Source organism: Triticum aestivum, chromosome 2B (genome assembly GCF_018294505.1).
Source record: "Triticum aestivum cultivar Chinese Spring chromosome 2B, IWGSC CS RefSeq v2.1, whole genome shotgun sequence".
Classification (NCBI taxonomy): domain Eukaryota; kingdom Viridiplantae; phylum Streptophyta; class Magnoliopsida; order Poales; family Poaceae; genus Triticum; species Triticum aestivum.
This window is the reverse complement of record NC_057798.1, coordinates 4,106,053-4,125,640: the sequence shown is the minus strand read 5'-3', so window position 1 is coordinate 4,125,640 and position 19,588 is coordinate 4,106,053. Positions and strand designations below refer to the sequence as shown.

General features: G+C 46.6%; 1 pseudogene; it reads left to right on the top strand.

The window, feature by feature from the left end:
- Nucleotides 1-1,029: 1,029 nt before the first annotated feature.
- On the top strand, nt 1,030-8,833 carry LOC123047647 (uncharacterized acetyltransferase At3g50280-like; annotated as a pseudogene).
- Nucleotides 8,834-19,588: the final 10,755 nt, after the last annotated feature.

Sequence of the window (19,588 nt, the reverse complement as noted above, 5' to 3'; positions counted from 1 at the left end):
TGATTTGTTCAATCTGATGTACTTAAAAGAAGTTTGTGGGCCACCGTAGTAGGCACATTGCTTTGCCTAACCCCTTGCCAATTCATACTAACAAATCAAACAAAGAAATATGTTTTCTCAAAAATTTAACACATAATTTTCGGCAGATACTAGTCCGTCTCATAATATAAAAGTGTTTTTTACACTACACTAGTGTTAAAAACGCTCTTATATTATGGGACGGAGGGAGTACAATTCAAAAGGATAAAGACTAAACCGGCCTTATGCACCCAAAGGAAAGGGAGGCCCCGTCATCCGGTTTATTTAGTATGGGGAGGGGGACACGCAGGATGATGCAGGTTAAATACGAGGAAATTCATACAGAACTGAAAATTCACGGGATCTGACACGGTGTCAAGATATGGCACCGGGGGACCATGGCTTGCCTTAACCCAGTTGGGTCAGGAAGAACCATCTCCCCGTTATGTATATCACCTATGAGGGACTTATGGATGCATAACAAGGAGCTGATGTAGCCCAGTAGGAAGTGTCTGCTAGCCTCCTCCGGTGTAATCTTGTCGCAAACATGCCAAGTGTGCCAGCGTGTCATCCAGACCACCATTCTCATTGTCTCTCATAGGGGTTCAAGAACTGCAAACAACCACTCCGGCCCGGTGTTGCGGATGGATCTGATATCAGCAAGAGGCCACTTCGTCGCCACTGATTGCAAAGGGCCACCGCGCGAGGGCACCTGCAGACGGCGTTGAAAGTCGTCCTCTCACATTCCACATCATAGAGGGGCATATGTTAGTGGGTTCAGGACAATGAGAAATTTTATTCACTCAAGTTGCAGGAGAAAATGAACAAATTTAAAAAGCACATTCAGAAAAGATAGGAAATAAATAAGAAAAAAAAAACAAGAAATAAACGTGCTTATCCACGAGGTGTGCGTTGTCACACACATGGGCTAACATGGGCTCCCTTAGAACCTAACACACAGAACACACACGCACGATCGACCTCCTCAAACTCACATTCTCGGCGATCAAAATGGAAGGCGGCGGCGGTGTCCAGATCATCTCCACGCGCATGGTCAAGCCGGAGTATCAAAAGAGCTCAGTGTCGCCGGAGCCTCAAACCCTCCACCTGACGCCATGGGACCTGCGCCGGATCACCGTGGGCTACACCCAGGATGGAGTCCTCCTGCCCAAGCCTCCGGCCAGCGCCGTCCAATACCTCACGTCATCCTTCGCACAAGTAATGGCGCACCGAGGCGCCATTAGTATATATAACTACTAATGGCGCACGGCTCCCTGAAGGAAATATGCCCTAAAGGCAATAATAAAGTATTATATATTTCCTTATATCATGATAAATGTTTATTATTCATGCTAGAATTGTATTAACCGGAAACATAATACATGTGTGAATACATAGACAAACAAATTGTCACTAGTATGCCTCTACTTGACTAGCTTGTTAATCAAAGATGGTTATGTTTCCTAGCCATAGACATGAGTTGTCATTTGATTAATGGGATCACCTCATTAGGAGAATGACGTGATTGACTTGACCCATTCCGTTAGCTTAGCACCCGATCGTTTAGTATGCTGCTATTGCTTTCTTCATGACTTATACATGTTCCTATAACTATGAGATTATGCAACTCCCGTTTACCGGAGGAACACTTTGTGTGCTACCAAACGTCACAACGTAACTGGGTGATTATAAAGGAGCATTTCAGGTGGCTCCGAAGGTACTTGTTGGGTTGGCGTATTTCGAGATTAGGATTTGTCACTCCGATTGTCGGAGAGGTATCTCTGGGCCCACTCAGTAATACACATCACTATAAGCCTTGCAAGCATTGTGACTAATGAGTTAGTTGCGGGATGATGTATTACGGAACGAGTAAAGAGACTTGCCGATAACGAGATTGAACTAGGTATTGAGATACCGACGATCGAATCTCGGGCAAGTAACATACCGATGACAAAAGGAACAACATATGTTGTTATGCGGTCTGACCGATAAAGATCTTCGTAGAATATGTAGGAGCCATTATGGGCATCCAGGTCCAGCTATTGGTTATTGACCGGAGAGGTGTCTCGGTCATGTCTACATTGTTCTCGAACCCGTAGGGTCCGCACGCTTAAGGTTTCGATGACGGTTATATTATGAGTTTATGAGTTTGATGTACCGAAGGTTGTTCGGAGTCCCGGATGTGATCACGGACGTGACGAGGAGTCTCGAAATGGTCGAGACATAAAGATTGATATATTGGAAGCCTATATTTGGATATCGGAATTGTTCCGGGTGAAATCAGGATTTTACCGGAGTACCGGGAGGTTACCGGAACCCCCCGGGGGCTTGATGGGCCTACATGGGCCCTAGTGGAGAAGAAGAGAGGAGGCCATGGGCTGGCCGGCGCCCCCTCCCCCCTAGTCCGAATAGGACAAGGAGAGGGGGGCGGCGCCCCCCTTCCTCTTCTCTCTCCTCCTCCTTTCCCCCTTCTCCTAGTCCTACTAGGAGTCCTACTCCCGGTGGGAGTAGGACTCCCCTTGGCGCGCCCTCTCTGGCCGGCCGCCCCCTCCCCCTTGGCTCCTTTATATACGGGGGCAGGGGGGCACCCCATGACACACAAGTTGATCATCGTGATCGTTTCTTAGCCGTGTGTGGTGCCCCCCCTCCACCATATTACACCTCGATAATATCGTAGCGGAGCTTAGGCGAAGCCCTGCGTCGGTAGAACATCATCATCATCACCACGCCGTCGTGCTGACGAAACTCTTCCTCAACACTCGGCTGGATCGGAGTTCGAGGGATGTCATCGAGCTGAACGTGTGTAGAACTCGGAGGTGCCGTGCGTTCGGTACTTGGATCGGTCGGATCGTGAAGACGTACGACTACATCAACCGCGTTGTTAAACGCTTCCGCTAAGCGATCTTCAAGGGTATGAAGATACACTCCCCCCTCTCGTTGCTGCGTATCACCATGATCTTGCGTGTGCGTAAGAAATTTTTTGAAATTACTACGTTCCCCATCACTCCCCTCCATCTCGATCGCTATCCCACCTCGCCAGATCCGGTCCCCCTCGCCGCCGAGCACCCCCCGCACCATCTCCCCCGCCGCCGCCGACCCCCCGCACCCTCTCCCACTCCACCGCCGCCGACGACCCACCGCACCCTCCCCCACTCCACCGCCGCCGAGCATCCCCCGCACCCTCCCCGGCCCGCTCCACCGTCACCAATGAATGCAACTAAAATTGCAAAAAAAACAAATTTGATTATATTTTCAAATAACAAATTTGATGATATTTTCAAATAATAAATTTGATGATATTTTTTCATATTCATAAATATTTTCAAATAACAAATTTGATGATATTTTTTAAAAAATTATTACTGTTTTTATAAAAAATATTACTGTTATGATTTAAACAAGTTTGAACATATTTAAACACAAATAAATATCAAACATCATTTTAAATGCATAAAAACAAAAAATGGGGAGCCTGGGAATCGAACCCAGGATCTCCTAGTGTGTGTGATGCGTGCTGACTAGTCAAGCTAGTGGGCATGTTCTGATGGAGATAGGGTTAGGTGGAATATGACCTGACCAGTCGGGCTAGTAATTTCTAATGGCGCACCAGGGGGAGGTGCGCCATTGCTAACCCTCCCCCCACTCCACCTATTCCCCTCGCTCTGCCCCCTCCCCCGGCCCACTCCACCTATTCCCCTCGCTCCGCCCCCAACCGTACGCCGCCGCCCCCTTGCTCCGCCCCCTCCGTCCGCCGCGCATGCACGCCGTCGGCGACGCCGCCGCCGCTGTGGTCTTGCGCTGCCCCGACGCCGCCGCCCCGACCCCCGCGGGACTCCACCGCCGCCGCCCCCGCGCCCCCCGAACGAGATCAGCCGAGCGCTCGCGCTAGGGTTCCTCACCCCGCCGCCCGCTCCTCTCCTCTCCTCCTCCCTCCGACGAGCGAGGGCCTCCTCCGGCCCCTGCAGCAGCCGGCGAGCGCGGCCCCGACGCGCCCACCCCGCCTGCCCCTGCCGTCCTCCGCCACCGGCCCCTGCTCTCCTTCGACCGCGGCGAGCGAGGACCCGGACGAGCTCGGACCCCGACCCCGACCCCTTTGCCGACCCCGACCCCGACCCCTCCGCCGACCAGGTACCTCTCCTCCTTCCTCCTTCCTCTCTCTCTCCAATCCCTAGGGTAGATGTATTCTGAAAATATTTGTAGATGTATTCTGAAAATAGAGTATAACTGCCAATCCCTAGGGTAGTAGATACAGTAGTTGTAGGAACATAGTGGGATCATTTGTCAACATAGTGGGATCCTTTTGCAGATTCCAGCAAACAACATAGTGGGATCATTTGTCAAGGCCAGCATCAGAGTGCTAATTTACAGGTATAAATAGATAAAAGATTCAGAGAGTAGCTCTTTTCTTACCAGCATCATGAAGGTTGGGAATATCTTTGTAGAAAACAAAAAGATTAGGAAACTGAATCTAGGGACCAGGGCTAAACCTCTGTACTTTACTGTCTTTAACATGGTATAAAATACCTGAACTGAATTTGTGGGGCCTCTAAAATTCAGGAAAAAATTAAACTCAAGATTCTGGTGTTTAACCCTGTTGTGTTGCTTCTAGAAATAATATAAAAGCTGTGAAAAAGAAATCTGTGGAGTTGGCACTTTACAGAAACCAAAACTCAATACTCAGGAGAACACCTACAAGTATCCATGATTACTAAGACCGGTTACATATCAGAACTTGCAAACATTTTATTACTTGTTGCATTGGAGGTTCATCTTGTCTTGAGGCAAACAAATCAGCATTGGAGGCTCATCTTTGAGGCTCATCTTTATTACATATCAGAATTTGCAAACAAATCTGTGAAAAAGAAATAACAAGCTTGTCTTGAGGCTCATCTTTGAGACAGGTTATCTGTGTCGGTTGTCGGAGCATTGGAGGTTACTGCTGAGAGCTGTCACAGCAGTGTGTGGCGTCAGTGATGGCCAAGCTGCTAGTTCAACTACTGGCCAACTAGTGGCCCTTGTTATCAAAGTAGTCTTGCCACATGTTCATAGTAATCTCCAACCATATTAGCAGTACTGAATAAAACTTGTCTTGTTTTATGGGAATGGTTGATTACCTTGATTATACTTACTGGATGGTTTATTTATAGTTCTTAAAATATGAAAATGAAAATTATTTGTATCCCTCGTTAAAGGTATTTCTAGCAAAACCTGAAATGCTAGATGGATTCATTTTTCTGAGCTGTTTGTATCATAGTAATCTCCAATCCCTAGGGTAGATGTATTCTGAAAATATTTGTAGATGTATTCTGAAAATAGAGTATAACTGCCAATCCCTAGGGTAGTACATACAGTAGTTGTAGGAACATTAGATACAGTAACAAGTGTCATGTTGTTGTATTAGATACAGTAGCAGTATCATGTGCTGCTGAAGATGAGTAGTTGTAGGAAGATGATGCCCTAATGGAAGTGACATGAGTATTTGGCCTGCCTTTTTTTTCTTGTAGAATTTTTTATATTGACGGTATAAACGAATCAGAGACTCGCTAGGTAGGTTCTCCTAATTAATTAGAAATGATGCATCTTGCAATTAGGGGGAATACTGTCAAAAACTTGAGCTGCTGTCAAAAAATTTGGTGTAGTTGATTATCTTCTGCTCAAAATTTATGTTGCTATAATGTTGTATGATAATGTTGTAAGGGTACTAATTGGTCTCTTCTGCTGCTTATCAGAGATGGGGGGAAGCAGCCACCGCCGCTCTGCCACACCGCAGTACGAGTTGGATACTTCCGAGTTCTTCAGTATCATACTTGGGACTTCAGTATCATCCATGACGCAGGTATATAAAAGGAGAGATCTCCCCTTCACCCATCTCATTATGATATCTGTTGTTTGCTACATCACTCATTGTCCCAAACTGCAGAGGCTGCCTGACAGTTTTATGAACATGCTGGGTGAAGATCCGCCAAATAATGTGAAGCTACGACAGGCCGGCAGTGGGTTTCGCAGGTTGTGGGATGTGGAGTTGGTGATCAAGGAGGGCCACATGTACTTGTATCGTGGCTGGGAGAAGTTCTACCGTGCCTACGACCTGCGGCTGGGGCACTTCCTTCTCTTCAGGTACGACGACGACGCCACCATGCTCATCGTGAAGGTGTTCAACGCGACTATGTGTCGCAAACGCTACGCTGACTATGATGATGCCAGTACGTTCTGCCTCTTCTTATTCCTCTACATTTGGCTTTGTCTCACATCGATTGTTAACGGTCATTGTTGCATTTGGACAGGCAATGGGAGCAGCAGCAGCGACACTGGCTACAGCCAAAGCAGCAGCGATTATGGCTGTAGCAAAAGCAACAGCGATTCTGGCTTTAGCGAAAGCAGCGGCGATTCTGGCAGCAGCGAAGACAACAAGAAGGATGATCCGGGCTGGAGTGGGGGAGAAGAGGAGCAGAGTGGGAATGAGGAGCTGCAGGATGACGATGGGCATCAGGCTGAGGATGACCTAGCGCTGGTGGTGGCTGACCAAGGGCAAGAGATGGTGGTGTCTGACCATAGGCAAGAGATGGTGGTGGCTGACCATGGGCAAGAGATGGTGGTGGCTGAGGATGACCTAGCGATGGTCGTGCCCGTCCTGCCTGAAGGTGGCCTCGCGGTGGTGGTGGTGCCTGACAATGACCACGCACCGGTGGTGGCACCGGCGATCCCACAGCTGGGCGACATGACCACGCCAATTGTGGTAGAAGACTACATCCCACAGCTGCCTCCACCGCCTCGTCGCTGTTGGCGCATCAGGCTGAGGAAGAAGAAGGAGAAGAACAATGAGCACTGAACTATGTCAGGTATGTCAGATCTCCAAAATGATATATATATATACTTAGTTACCTATGTTATCTCTAATATGCTTAGTTTCCTATAGGTTAGCTCCAAAATTACTTATGGTAGCACAAAATGATCAAGTTTACATAATAAGTTTATAGTCTTCTTCTTATTCTTTTTCTTTTCCAAAATGACATAGGTTAGCTTCATTTTACCTAAGTTGGCTCTAATATGCTAACTTAGAGCTTATATGCTTAGTTTTCTATAGGTTAGCTCCAAAATTACTTATGTTACCATAAAATGATCAAGTTTACATAATAAGCTTATAGTCTTCTTCTTATTCTTCTTCTAGTATTCTTCCAGTGTTCTTCTTCTTCTAGTATTCTTCTAGTCTTCTTCTTCTTCTTCTTCTTCTTCTTCTTCTAACTTCTTGTTTATCATTTTGCAAATTTGATTTAATTCACAAAAGCTTGCATGGATGGAGTGCTTCTTTTCCATTTGTGTTTTTATTTTATATCAATGTGAAACTTTTGTGAATTGATGGATAACGGTGTTGGATGAACAATGTGAAACTTTTGTAATATGTAACGATGAAACTATGTGTTGGCTATGTATGTATATATGATGAAACTTCTGTGTTGGATATGATTGTTATATGGATGCTTGTTGTATATATATGTGTTGGATATCTCATATGTGAAATAGTTACCTGAGATTAAGAAGAAACAAAAAAAATTAAAAAAATTGTTACTAATGGCACACCACATGGTGGTGCGCCATTAGTATACCAGATACTAATGGCGCACCTATGGGATACTAATGGCGCACCTGTAATGCACCATTAGTAGCCAAAACAGGTGCGCCGTTAGTAGGCCTTTTCCTAGTAGTGCTTGGGCCGCTTCTACCCCTTGCCGGCCGCTTCACCGTCGCGCCAGCGACTAGTGCCGGCGCCCCGCAGGGCCTGACGATCTCGCTCTGCTGCGGGGACGAAGGCGCCGAGTTCGTCCATGCCATGGCGCCCGGGGTCTACGTATCCGACATCTCCGGCCCGCTCCGGGTCATCCCGCGCGTTGTCTCCTCTTTCTTCCCTCTCAACGGGATGCTCAGCACGGACGCGGCCGTCGACCCCAGCCAGCCGCTCCTGGCCGTCCAGGTCACTGAGCTCGCCGACGGCGTCTTCGTCGCCATGTCGCTCAGCCACGCGGCCGCGGACGGCACGACATTGTGGGACCTCTTCAACACATGGTCGGAGATTAGCCGAAGCGATGACGGCAACGCATTCACAGCGGCGCCATTGCCTCCATTGGAGAGGTGGTTCCACGAGGGCTGCCCCGTGCCGATCCCTCTGCCCTTTGCAAGGGTGCAGGACATGGCGAGGCGGTTTGGGTGCCCGCCGGTGCAGGAATGCTCCATCCACTTCTCCCCGGAGAGTATAAAGAAGCTCAAGGCCAAAGCGAATGCCGAGATGGCCAGCACGGCCACGGCCACCATTTCCTCGTTGCAGGCCCTGCTGGCGCACCTATGGCGAGTGGTGTGCCGAGCCCGGGGGCTGGCGCCGGACCGGGAGACGAGGCTCGTCCTCCCTGTCGAATGCAGGACACGGGTGAAGGGCATTCCACAGGGTTACGTGGGCAAAGCGATTGCAGGAGCGGTTGCTAAGCAGCCAGTCGGCGAGATTCTAGGGGACGGTCGGCTGGGCTCGACGGCCTGGCTACTGAACCGTGCCGTGGCATCGGTCGACGAGGCGACGGTGAGAGCTGAGCTCGTGGCTTGGTCTAAAAACCCCAGCTTAAGATACGCGCCTGACTTAGGTGCGGATCCTGCCATTGTGGTAGTGAGCGGCTCGCCGCGGTTTGATGTGTATGGCAACGACTTTGGCTGGGGCAGGCCGCTGGGCGTCCGGACCGGCCCGGGGAACAAGCTGGACGGGTTGATCACGGTTTTCGAGGACGGCGGAGGGGCAGGCGGCATGGAACTGGAGATGAACCCGTCGGTCTAGCTAGGAGCGCAGAGATGGTCATGATGGTTCCGGTGCTTTATTTTCTTCCTTCAAATGCCGTGTCTGTGCTGTAGTAACAATCCTGCACTCTTTTTTTCTTTGATTGCAATGTTTTAATTTGTTGCTAGCTTGTCAGGTTGCACTTTTGAGTCTGTTACGTCCGCATATTAAAACCATCCCAGCGTCTTAGTGTGTCACCTAAATAAATTTCTTTGCCTAACCCATAGTACTAACGAATCAAACAACGACATATTTTGTTCTGAAAATTTCCACACATAGTTTTTGATAGATATACCAATCAAATGGCTTATCATTTGAATGCTTTCAAAATGAAAATCAAACCAAGAATTACTATTTTTTCTCAGAATTTAATCTCAGTTTGTGCCCTCTATTTCTCTAATAAAATAAAATTTACAGCTATCTGCTCTAAAAGTCATAACCCCTTTGTGGTCAAGGCCCATGCTTGTGGCCATGGCCGGCGACGAGGCTCGGCAACCCTCCCTTCATTCCTTATTATAGCGCGCATAGGTTTTTGGTTTAGATTTCAAAATATAGTGTCTATAAGCATTGCGAGACTGCTTTGGACGAAAATATCCCTCGGCTGGTTCACGGGAGTGCAGCAGCAGGCACCCACATCCACATGCTTGATAGGCCAAGCAGGTGGAGGGGTTTTTCGATTTTCTTGTCTAGAGGGAATGCAAGGCACTAGTGTTAATTGTTTTTCTTCTGTGGATCCTAGTGGCCTTTTTTTCTCTTTTTTGAGTTGTGTAGCCGGGCCCTTCAATGAGCCAACCCATTCCTCCCTCCTCTGCTCCCGACCTCAGACGGCGGCGACGGCGAGGAGACGCCCAACGGCGAGCAACGGACGAAGGCGCCCCGTCTTCCAGTCCTCCGTCCGGATGGCATGTGCTTGTGCCTTGAAGACCGCAACACCACCAGCGCAAGATGTATAGATGGACATATGCATCTTTGGCACAAGCAGGTCACTGGACCGTCCGTCCTGAGCTTGATCACTTGTTCAGGGGCACCATAACTGAGGATCCGTCAGTTCACTAGCAGTATATCACTAGAGACCTTGACACTGAAGGAGCCCATTCGCTTGCTTCAGACTCCACGTTTACGCAGCTTGTATATCAATGTATATGTTATGGGATGATCCCCGCAAAAAAAAGAGTATTCTGGGATGATGGGAGTAGTTTGTAGTAGTATTGATTAGCACTTTGTTTGTAGCTGATGAAAACCCCCTGGCACTTTTTTCTAATCCGTGTGACAAGTGCAGCTAGCCCAGTTATTACTAGACAATCACTTACTCCTTATCTTATTTATTTTTACAGGAAAAAGGGCTTTATATATCAAATAATAATGTTTACATCAAGCCCTCTCTTCCTTACTGTGGCTGGCTCCCGTCTCCGTAGCCATGCTGCTCTTTGTTTACTCTTAGCGCTACTTTATGTAATCTTTATTCCAGAGACCTGTGAGTACTTTTTTTATGTTCCAATGGCTGCCCATTACTACAAAGCAGTGCATTTTGTTGATCAGTCAACAGCGAATCAGGATCAATTAATGCCGGGGTTTTATTTGCTGTCCCCAACTGTTTATATGCAAAACTTGCCTAGCAGGTGGTGGAACTGTAAGTGTCTCGCTCTGATTGATCTTTTACATATTTCAGTCAGGCATCATGTACTGTTGGTAGCTACACTCAGGTAAAATTTAGATTACAACTCTCTACTTCTCTCTCTCGAAAATAAAATTACATTAATCTTCTCTAAACTGTCGTCCCCTTCCTAAAAGAACTATGCATGGTTTCAGGTCAAGCCCCATGCCTACAGCCATGGCCGGCGGCGAGCTCTGCACGCCCTCACTCACAACACTCGGCGCCGAGAGGGTGGACGTCGCCACCGATGGAATCTCTGTCACCGTTGGCTCCCACTTCCCCGTTGCCCTCCCTACCGCCGCCGGTACCGTTCCTCCACCTACACTCTCGTTCGGGTACAATTTCTTCGGAAAATAGGGGCTGCATCATTATTCTCTCAGTGTTTTGGTGGAGTGCGAACAAAAGTGCAATCTTGCATAGCTTGATAGGGATAGCCCATCCATTCAATGCTGGTTTTGCTTAGCAGCTTTATATTGATGTGCCTCTGTATATACAAAAATAGTTCAACTTGTCTGAACAGCAAGCTAGCTAACCTAACACACCAAGGCGCTGGCTTGAATTCAATTGAAATTTGAGAAGACAAAAATGTCAGTGTCATTGGCTAGTAAGACTGGATGTATCAGACCAAGCTACTCTTGGTACCCATGTCTTAATTTATCTTTTGTTATTTTACTTTATCTTCCAATATATATGATGCCAACTTGGTTAGAGTGAAACCATATTAGGTGATGGTATCATGTGGAGCAGGTTTACATTCATGCATGGACCAGGAAACCAACAAAGGCCGGCAGTTCAGTACGGAATAAAATTAGCTAAACAGGGTCCAAACTGAGTGCATTAGCTCCAGGGATGCTTTGCTGGCAGCGATTTTTTTAGTTGATAAGATCTGGTGGGAGCATTACCTTCCAGCTGCTGGTATCTGGTGAGAGAGGGTGGGAGGGAAAAAATTAAAAAGGTTCGAGACTAAGTTTGCCTAAGGTTGCCACACCTAAGGTTAGGCAAGTTTGACCAACTTGAGTGGATGTTTGGTTCAAGCCCCACATCACATACACTCAAAAAGTGTAGCAAGATTCTCTTAGGCTTGCCAACTTGTGGCTCTCATTTTGAAGAGCTAACCTTAGGCAAGTGTGGCAACATTGTATGGCAAAGTGTGGCATGGTTAGGCCTAGAACCAAACAGCCCCTTAGTCTCAAACCAAACAGCCCTTTAGTTTATCATACATACGTCGTCTATCCGTGTATCTGGTCAGAGGATGGCCTTCGAGGCCAACCGTTGCGGATGGCGTGCTGGGGATTGGGCCCCTCATCTATGTTTTTAAATCTGTGTGACAAGTGCAGCTAGCCCATTGATACTAGTAAATCACTCGTAGGCACCTTGCTCGCCCCTCCCTGGTCCTGCTGCTCTTCTATTCGCCTCGCCGGCCAGCAACACAGCTCCTGTCGCCTTCTCCCTGCCCCTCCCTGCAGTGCCATTTCCTCGCCTTCTCTCCCGTCACCGCGGCGACAGTGGCTCCTGGATCTGGACCAGCGACACGGCCGCCGGACAGCTACAGGTACCAAACTCAGATCTCCCTCCCTCTCTGTTAAGGTGTTCCTGCAGGCCTGACTGGTAGACCTTTTTGCAGCTAGCTAGGCCTCCTCAGCAGCCGGCATCCATCACCCGCGCCTGGTGTGCGCATATCAACGTACGTACTACATACTCCTCTCCTTTAATTTGCAGCTAGCCTATACAATCTGTACTGGTATCTTTTCTAGGATGTCTTTTTAATAGTGACAACAATCAATGCATGCATATATGTACGAATAACTGGATTCCCCTTTGGCTTCTGGATCGATGCAGGTCGTACATCCCTGCATCAGATGGGGATGTACGCGGCGCTCCGCGTGGCGCAATGGGTGGTGGGCAAGGCGCTAGCCCCCGTTGCCGACGGCGTGCTGGGGCTTGGGCAGCCACCAAGAACTTTGGTACCAACGTCGAGGCCCTCGGCACGGAATTGTTGCTCGTGAAGGCCATGCTTGAGCAAGCTGCCCACAAGGAACTCAGAGGCCCGGCAATGGAGATGCTGCTGCAGAAGCTGCAGGAATCGGCGCAGAATGCGGAAGACTTGCTGGACGAGCTGGACTATTTCCGCATCCATGACCAGCTCCATGGCACTTGCGATGCTGCCCACAAGCACGGCAAGGGTTGCGTCCGCAACCTTGCCTTCAATGCTCGCCACACTGCCAAAGTTGTTGGTAAACTGGTCAACGGTTGCGCTTGGCAGTGTGCTAAGCGCCGGCAGAGGTCACACAACAATTCCTCCTCAACGCCCAACGCCAATCAGGATATTAGTGGATGCGTACCCAAGCTCAGTAAACTCCTCCCTTGCTCATCCTCCCCGCATCCACATGTTGGTGATGACGATCGTGGCAATGAGCTTGAGTTTAATAGGGTTGATTTCTCCCAAAGAATGAAGGACATTGTAGATAAACTGCAGCCTATGCGTAATGAGGTTAACAAGATTCTGCAAAGTTGTGGTGCTAGAATTGTCTTAGACATTGCGCAGCATCGTCCCACCACCACACCTCAGAGTGCCGAGCCAAAACTGTACGGAAGGGACCGTGCCATGACTAGCATCATACATGATATCACCAAGGGTCAATACTGTGACAAGGGTCTAACCGTGCTTCCGGTTGTTGGTCCAGGTGGAATGGGGAAGACAACTTTGATACAACACATATATAACAACCAACAAGTGCACAATCATTTTCCGGTCAGGATTTGGATTTGTGTGTCATTCAGTTTCAACCTGGATAAGGTGCTAGAACAGATTAAGAGAGATACCCTTCCCGTTGAAGGTGAAAATGGGTGTAGTACAACACAAGAGCTGATTGAACACAGACTGAGACACAAAAGGTTCTTACTTGTATTGGATGATATATGGCAGTTTACTGATGTGGATGACTGGAAAAAACTATTGTTGATACTTGGCAAGTCACAAGAAAAGGGTTCCATGATTCTAGTCACAACTCGGCAAAAGGAAATAGCAGATCAGGTTAAGAAAGCTGAAGAGCCAAAAGAACTGAATGGTTTAGAACTCGGAGAGTTTAGGAAGTTATTCCTTGTATATGTCTTTGATGCTGAGCAATATCCAAGAGATAAACTTCATTTGCTTGGCACAGGAGATGAGATAATCGGAAAGCTAAAGGGCTCCCCTCTTGCAGCAAAGACCGTTGGTAGATTGCTGAGTAAAGACCTCAGTTTGCCTCATTGGAGAAGGGTACTAAGAAGTAAAGAATGGGCGAAGCAGACTGGTGACAATGGAATTATGCCTGCCTTGAAGCTTAGCTATGATTTTCTCCCTTTCCATCTGCAACAGTGTTTTTCCTATTCAGCATTGTTTCCTGAAGATTACCGTTTCAGAAGTTATGAGCTCATCAGCTTGTGGATTGGACTAGATATTTTGATACTTGGTCAAAATCAAACACTTGAAGACATAGGTTTGAGAAATTTAAAGGAGTTAGTCATCCATGGATTTTTCAGAGAAGAGGAAAATTATGGTGGTATGTATTATGTTATGCATGACCTACTGCATGAATTGGCATTGAAGGTTGCAGCCCATGATTGTTTCAGTTTACGTCTCCCTAGTGTTGGATCGGTAGAGATTCAACCAACCACCCACCACTTGTCTATAAGCACAGAGGACTTAGGTGAATATCATGCAGTGTTTGGTGAAAAATTAAAGAGTGACTTGGAAGAACTGAAGACAGGATTTAAGGTTCGAGATTTGCAAACATTGATGTTATTTGGAAAAGTGGATGAAGGTTTTGTCAAGATATTTGGTGATTTCTTTGGGGAAGCGAACGCTCTTCGTGTTCTTCGTTTGCCCAGCCTGGTTTGTCCTGTGGAATCCATGTTACATAACTTTTCAGGACTTGTCCACCTACGATGCCTATGGTTAGGGACATGGAATAGAGATATGCATTTGCCACCTAACATCTCTAAATTTTACTCCCTCCGTTCCTAAATATAGGGTGTATAGTTTTTGGCACGGAAATTAAAGAACGCACATGGAGGAAAAATTTCACAAGTTTTGGGCGAGACTACACCTGACTAATTGACATGAGAAAATAGAGGATCTTGCTCTATGTAAGGAAATGTAATCAAATCCCTTAAAAAGTTGTCCAAATGAGTGGTGCAAGGAAATACACCTTATATTTCGGACTTTTTCTCAAAAATCTATACGCCTTATACCAAGGAACGGAGGGAGTATAATTTAAGGATTCTAAATCTTGGGTTCTGGTATGGCAGTCATGATTTGCCTGAAGACATGAGCAACCTTGTCAACTTGTGCCATTTTTATGTCCCAAGCAATGATCAGCTTCACTATGATATTCAGAATGTGGGCAAACTTAAACTTTTAGAAGAGTTAAAGGTATTTCAAGTCAACAAAAAAAGTGAAGGGTTTGAACCAAAGCAACTAGAGCACTTGACCAAGCTAAGGGAGCTTGGCATCTACAACCTTGAGAAGGTAGATACAGTAGAAGAAGCAGCTCAGGCAAAACTGTTGGAGAAAAAAAATACTTGGGGAGGTTAACATTGGACTGGGATAGTAAGAGAACTTGTGTTGAGCCTAGTGTGGAAGTAGCGGTTCTTGAGAGCCTTCAACCACATGGAGATCTTCAAGTGTTGTGCATTAGAGGGCACGGAGGTCCTTCTTGTCCAACATGGCATGGTGATGAGTTCGCTGTTGAAGCTCTACAATCTTTTTGGCTTGATGGTGTTTCTTGGGACGTTTTTCCTTCTTTAGGGAAGGCGTGGGATCTTCGTGAATTGAGGTTGAAGAATATTGCTGGATTGAAAGATGTTATCGTGGAGAAAAGTTTTTGCATGCTAATAAAGCTTGAACTCATTTCACTAGGAAGTTTTGAAAATTGGATTTACCCAGCTGAACAAGAGTCTTCCCTGGTTGGAGACTTGTTGCCACCGGATACTCATATGCTCCCTCTATTGCAAGTGCTGATTATTAGAGATTGCCCGAAACTCTTGGGGTTTCCTTTCTCAAACCACATTGTTTCCCTAAATTGGTTTCCCAAACTACAAGAGCTTCAGGTACTAGACTGTCCAGAATTATCGTCAGTAATTCCCATCTCCTGGATTGAAAATCTGTGTTCTGTCAGGATGAAATGTGTAAAGCTACTGGAGAAGTTTGCATACTCAAAATCATTCAATGAAGCAAAATTGGAAATTATTGGAAAGGGTGATCTGCACAGCTTAGAGCAAGTGTTAGTTTCTGATAAAGAAACGGGTATAGAGACGCTGACACTGGACAAGTGCCCACCTCTGGAGTTGAAGCACCTTTTGATGCTAACCTCGCTGAGGAGATTGATTGTACAAAATTCAGTTGTTCTAGTTGGACCACTAGGAGGAGGTCAGACTGATTTGGAATGGCAGCTCCCTGTTGAGTATATCGGGATCAATGAATCCAAAACATTAACGTGCGCATCAATGGTGCCTCCTCGCGCGTTCGCATGTACGACAAAAAGTTACATCCATCAGGCACCCATCGCTCGTCCCCGTCTTTACTATGTCAAAGTAAAAAGAAACTAGCGATGGATCCCTTCCTTCCCTTGGAAGGTAACCTCTACTTTTCTTTTGCCCCACATCGTCACATCAGCTCTCGCACGCAACCTCCAAAGCCTCCGCTGCCGCCGCCTCAGCCATTTCTCTCGTCTTCTCCTCCCCGTTCCCCTGCCCTAGCCTATATCTAGCACTCCGCCTCTCCCTTTCTTCCTCGAGTACGGCAGCGGAAGGGGGGCCGCGACGGGAGAGAGGTTCTCCACCCCTGACAGGCGACGTCACCGCCTCCGACCTCGGCCTCGTCTGCAGCAGCAGGGACCTCTGCCCGTGTGTCTCTGTCTCGCTGCTCATACTCCGGGAGGGGACTCGGAAGGAGGGTTGTGCTCCTGGTTGGGATCTCCGTGCTCCCGCTCCTGCGCCTCCATCTGCGTTCGATCTCGTCACTGGTGAGTAGTGCTCTGCTCAGCGTGGGGATGACCTATGAGATTCTTAGTTTGAAATCTGATGTGAATCTCCTAAAAACCGATGCAAATCTGTCTTGAGAACATAACCTTCGAATCACGGATCCTTGGAGATTTTCTGAAGCTTTAGTCCCAAGCCTGAAAATGGCTAGCTGGCTAGGTTAATCATCGCTCTGAGGAAATCAAAATCTTCTGCGGGCATGGCCACTCTGAATGTTCTGAACCATCCCTTGATGTTGTCTCTAGGTCCGTCCAGGCCCTGCCATCCACTTGCCAACTTCTTCTTGGCGCAATGGGTGGGGTACGTTGGTCTGTGTTGGTCTTCAGTTTTGGTCTTGTTGTAGAGGTCTTCGACGGCAGTTGTGACGCGGCTCGGTTGCTCTGTGGCTTGCCCCATCGCCATCGGCATGACGTTGGCCTAGGTGAAGCAAGTATTTTAGTACGCGTGGTGGGTGTGTTTGCTAATTCCTGTGTTTGGCATTGTAATAGCCGAAAGGCGTTGTATCCGGCTTCTTTGCCGCTTATTCTTTAATATATGATACACATGCTCATGCGTATTCGAGAAAAATGTTCTGAACCATCCCTACCCATATAAAGAAATTGTGGGAGCGGGATGGCGGGATCTGCTCCGGCCGGTGCGGGACGCGCTACTGTCGCTCATGCAGCAGAACGGCGCCGACCTGATCTTGTGGAGGGCAGGTGAATTATTTCTGTTCTTTATCTTTTCCCTTTTCTTGCTACTACGATCTGGCAGTTAGAATCTATTTTTTGTAACATCGGCAAACAATCTCAGGATTTCGCACATGTGCAATCTTCACACTCAATAATTTCTTGATATAGAGTCGAACCAGAACATGTATCAAGGGACGATGACATATCTAGCATCGGTATCTGAAGATGGCAAGATCTGGTCATGGCATCTGACTTTTGACAAGTCAGTATCTTCCAAGAAAATTAATCCTGCTCGGCCTCTTCGCGTGGTTCGTTGAGTGATGGGTCGTGCCATTGTCTAACTGGGTGCCCCTCGCGGCCGCCGTCTGGGCGATCATTCAGGTAGCTGTTGTTTCTTTCCCCTGTATTGGTCAGATCATAAATGGATTCATAGCTCGTTTGATGCCATCTTACTTTTAGTATAGCATGTATAATGTCTCATCTTGGGCATTCACATGATACTTTGTAATTTCTGAAAGAGAAACAGAGTGTGAACTATATCTTTTTATTTGTTAGGAAATTCTGATATGTTTCGTTTTGTTAAGTGCTAATAATGATTTTGAAAGTGAGATTAGCAGCAAACAACATTTTATCTGGGCCCCTAATGGTTCCGTTTGTCTTCTTAGTTCTCACCCTTTTGTATCCGTGATGCAGTATGGGGTTGTAGAAGATTTGAACAAAAGATGGAAGCACCATATACTGAACACAACAGTACAGTATGTGCTGTTCCCTTGCTCTATTTACGTTATTGTTTGTTTATGGAGATAGTCATGCTCATTTTACCTCTATTGTACCTTACAACTCCAATAGATCCTTGGGAGGGGTTGAACAAACTTTTGATTGAAGTTTGGCCCAACTACATGGAACCGAAACTATCAAGGAAGTTTCGTGCTTGGATGCAACTCAGTAGTTGGTAGTTCAAAAGGTTTCGCAAATAACATTAGATTATACTATATGCATTTGATCCATGGAAGTTGATTATGTAGAATCAAATCATTTCAAAATTCCTTTTGATTCTGTTGATTTGAGGTAGACGGTACACCTGCTGCAGTGGACTTCGTCGTCTCATCGGCATGCTCGCCCGCGACAGTACACCTGCTGCAGCTCCGGTGAGACGCTGGAGCTCATGGTGGCGCTCACGGCGGTGTGCCTCATACTGTACCTCAACTAACATATTGATCTTCTACTTCTTTTCTGATCAAACTGGGAATCATACTATTCTCTTTCTGTCCAGTAAGCCCCACTAATCACTAGGTCTCATTACTCTTTCTATCCGACGTGGCATGCGAGAGCGGAGGATAGAGGTTGCTACGAAATACCCAACAAATGCACTTGTCGATCGTCTTGCTCTTATTAGGTAGTCGTTTCAATGAAAGTATATCTGCCGCCTGTTCATTTTTCAATTCACTTTCAATAGACAGTTTGCATTATCTGTTTTTTTTCTGGGAGTTGAGCAAAGAATTTGTTATGTTTCCTTATGCTGTGAATCTGAAGTGTTTCTTACTAACTAAGAACCCTGCACAGCTAGATGCTGCACCGTCGGCCCTGAATCCTTGGATATTGGGAAGTTTGAAGAAGCATGTGGTGTAGGTATGTTTTTGCAATCAATATATATTTATATGCTTCTGCAAATTATAAATCATGTATTCGCATGTGGTGTAGGTATGATTTGATAATGTGGTTGTTTGGATGCTAAAAGAATAATAAATCGATGCACATTTTTTATGATCAGGCGTGGAAGGGCCAGTTTTGTAATGAGTAACATCATTAATGCCCAACTGGACCTTTTTGTGTGTGTGTGTGTATTGGGGGGGGGGGGGGTCAAACTTTGTACTATTTATCAACTATTTAGTGGATTTTCCTGCCTGTGAATCCAATGGATCGTACAGGGGACCTACGACATTGTACTATAATTGTTCTCGGAATGTTCTAAATGTTTGGTGCTTGATAAATATCAAACTTCTAGGCCCTTTCAGAATAAATTTCAGTAGTCAACAGTGTAAGTGTTCTAAAAAAAGTCAGAGGACCAACCGATGGCCTAAAGTTACATATAATCAATATTTCATGTTCTCTATTACAATAACAGTGTTTAAAGAAATAGTAATACTAGAGTTGGAAAGCATAATGCGCCTTGGATCATGTCTCATGTCTTTTTTTCTCATTGCCCAAACACTGTTAGTTCTGCTATATGTCCCTTCTTTCAGTCATAAGGTTTATACATGTATTGATTTTACAAGATTAGATTCACAGGTTAGTTCTAATAGTGTGACACCGATTGTGTTTGTGGTCTTCCAGTTTTCCTGTTTCTTCCATGCATGTGAAGGACTCATATCTTACAACCTGAAAACTGAATGTACCTCATACAAAGGC